This window comes from Otolemur garnettii, unplaced genomic scaffold (assembly GCF_000181295.1).
Source record: "Otolemur garnettii isolate 467f Iridium unplaced genomic scaffold, OtoGar3 scaffold00148, whole genome shotgun sequence".
Lineage (NCBI taxonomy): Eukaryota > Metazoa > Chordata > Mammalia > Primates > Galagidae > Otolemur > Otolemur garnettii.
Window position 1 is genome coordinate 3,228,696 of NW_003852543.1, and position 2,852 is coordinate 3,231,547.

Here is a 2,852-nt window from a genome sequence, read left to right on the forward strand (position 1 = left end):
GGACCTTCAGGAGGGTTGTATGCTGGCTCCAGCTGAGGTCAGCCAAAGCTCATGGGACTGGGGAGGGAGAGAATCGGAACCAAAGTTTGGTTAACAAGCATTTCACTGCCATTGAACAATGGGGCCAAGCAGTTCAGCTGATCATTTATGAGAAAAAGAATGGGAATTTAGAAGGTCTGGGTTCGACCTTGTCATGGGTAAACAAGGGGGTCTCCTTGGAAGTTTTATCCAAGTCATATGGAAAGTCACCAATTATATCCAGTAAGTTGTTTCCTTCACAAAGGGTAGAAGGATTTCTTAACCTTTACTATTTTTAGGAGCACAGAACTAAGGTAAAATTCAATACTGTGAATACCCAAGAGTGAAATGTCTAGGGGTATGTTTAATTTTCTTTAAAAACTGCCAAATGGTTTTCAAAAGTGTATGATACTATGTATAATCCCACCAGCAGTGTTTGAGAGTTCCAGTTGCCCCACATCCTTGACAATACTTGATATAATCAGTCTTTTGGGGCCATTCTATTAATAGTTAAGTGTGCAATGGTGTCACATCGTGGTTGTAATTTGCATTTCCTTCATTACCAGTGATGTTGAGCATCTTTCCATGTCCTAATTTCCTATCTGTATAACTTCTTTGGCAAAGTATCTGTTCAAATCTTTTGTCCATTTTAAAAACTGAATTATTTGACTACATCTACTTACCTTAGTTGGCATCTACTGAATTTTGAGAGTTCTATATATACTCTGAATACAAGTCTTTTATCAGAGTTATGCTTTGCAATATTTTCAGAAAATCTTTGGGACCTACGGCTTAGTGAAATGCTTATGCCAGTTTCTCTTCAGCACATTCCCCTGAACTCAGCCACCCCTGCCGGCTCCATTTCCATCTCTGCTGACCTTCTTCAAGCCAGACTACAGTCCAGACCCATGTCTCCAACCACCCACCCCACAGTGCTCCTTGGATCTCCCACAGGCACATTAATGTGGCTCATCCAAAACTGAGCTCATTATCCTCTCCCCATCTGCCACTCCTGCAGAACCCCTATCTCCATGAATGGCACAGCCATCTACCAGGCTAGAGACCTAGGAGTTGGCTTTGTATCTCCTTCCCTCTCACTTCCAACTCCTGTCATTGAGGGCTGCCAGTCCTACCTCCTAAACATCTCTGGACACTCATTTCCCCTACACCAAACCACTACTGCTCTCACCTATACCATTCCTTCCCAGACATCTTTCCTTGGAAGAGTGACCAGAGAAAAACATCTACAAGTCTGGCCATGCACCCCTAGCAAGGACCTTCCAATGGTCTCCTGCGTACTTAGATAAGGTGTAAACTCTTTAGTGGGACAACTAAAGCCCTTGATGATCTGGTCTTTGATTAATTGGGGGGCCTCTTACCTTGAGCCCCTCATGTCTTCAGAGGCCTGGAGAACTTCTCTACTTGAATACCTGCTCTCTGCTGGAGGTTATGCACGTGGGAACCCACATGCAATATGTCACTACCTTACCCTGCACCAACACAGTGCATGTGAAAACAGTGCTGAAGAGGGTGCATGGGAAAAGCTGGGCTTGAAGCTCAAGGAACCCGGCTCCAGTACTCACTGTGTCCATCTTGGGCAAAACATTTCTGACCTCAGTTTGCCCATCAGTAAAACAGATGCAACCATCCCTCCGCTCCTCAATTATGTGTTAGAAGACAAAAATATTTGTCTTTTTCACCAGCACGCTATGACTTAGTCTCCACCACTTTTTGCCTAACAAACCAGAACGGTGGGCCTAGACTGCAGTGAGGACCGAAAAGCGTCCAGGGGCAAAATTTCAGGCAGTACTCACCCTCAGGACCCTGCAAGAGGAAGGTCGCCCGGAGAGTGACTGACCCCCTCAACAACGCCAAGCGGCCAGCAGGAACATCCCAGAGACCGCCTACCGTCCAGGTCTTCCCGGGTTTGGCTTCGGACGAGGCGCCCTTCTATTGGCCGCCGTCCTGTGACGTCACCAGGACGCGCCCGCTCCTGCGGTGTCTGACTTGGAGGAGACGGGCGGGTTCGCTGGCGCAGGGGTACCCTGCGCAGGCCGCTAGGAGCGGTTCCTGAGGGTCCTTGGTGTTAGTGCCCAGGTGCCTTCTGGCCTTGGCCTCCGGCCCTCCTAGCCCTTACCCTGCAGTACTGGGCGCCCGGTAGGACCGGCCGCCACGGCCAGGTAGGTTGGGTCTGGAGCAGGCCACGCGTGGAGGGCAGGGTTGGACCCAGCTTCCCGGCTGCTTCCCTCCACACGGAATGGGAGGGCCCTTGTGAGCGCCCACTGACTGCAGGGGACTGAGCTGGACATGTAGGGAAACTGAGGGACTAGGATAGGTTCCAGACGAGTAGACGGTGGGATGGAATCCCACGTGCAAACTTATGTCTCAGGCTGGGACGCTTTCCACCTCACGCCACTCGGAGGTGGATTGAGCTCGGGCTGTGCGGTCTAATGGTTACTGCAGAGGTACTGGGACCACTTTGTGACTGGTACCTTCACACGTGACTTCACCTTTTTAAGTCCCAGTGACCCCTTCTAAAATGGGGCTTTCCACCCCAGGGGATTGCTGTAAGGATGATGAGTCTGCACATGACTGTCCCAAGGCCACAGTCTTTGGGGCCTGGGGTTATTCTGGTGAGCAGGTGACCAGCCTTAGCCCGAGACAGCCTGTAGAGGGTGCCCACAGTTTCCCCAGGCGTGGCCGATGGCAGTTAAGGCCTCAGGAGGATCTCGTACTAGTTTCCTACTTCTCACAACCTGGGCTAAAGGGCTCCTTGTGGTGCAGGTGCTTGTAGAAGACAGCAGGGCAGAGAACTCAAAGCCTCCAGTTTTCTG

General features: G+C 50.3%; 1 protein-coding gene and 1 long non-coding RNA gene across 6 annotated transcripts in view; one reads left to right on the top strand and one right to left on the bottom strand.

Moving 5' to 3' along the window:
- The window catches only part of LOC111728293, a 22,959-nt gene extending 21,080 nt beyond the window's left edge, over positions 1 to 1,879 (bottom strand). For all 3 annotated transcript variants that reach the window (XR_002775634.1, XR_002775635.1, XR_002775633.1), the window contains exon 1: positions 1,833 to 1,879. This is a non-coding gene — a long non-coding RNA (uncharacterized LOC111728293). The remainder of the gene's footprint in view (positions 1 to 1,832) is intronic.
- Positions 1,880 to 2,028: 149 nt separating this feature from the next.
- Positions 2,029 to 2,852, top strand: part of LOC100950971 (fumarylacetoacetate hydrolase domain-containing protein 2A) — an 11,058-nt gene continuing 10,234 nt past the window's right edge. The window contains exon 1 of one of the 3 annotated variants that reach the window (XM_023518813.1): positions 2,029 to 2,198. The gene's annotated coding sequence lies outside the window, so the exon portion shown is untranslated. The remainder of the gene's footprint in view (positions 2,199 to 2,852) is intronic. The other 2 variants (XM_003799265.3, XM_023518814.1) reach the window with 2 other exon arrangements.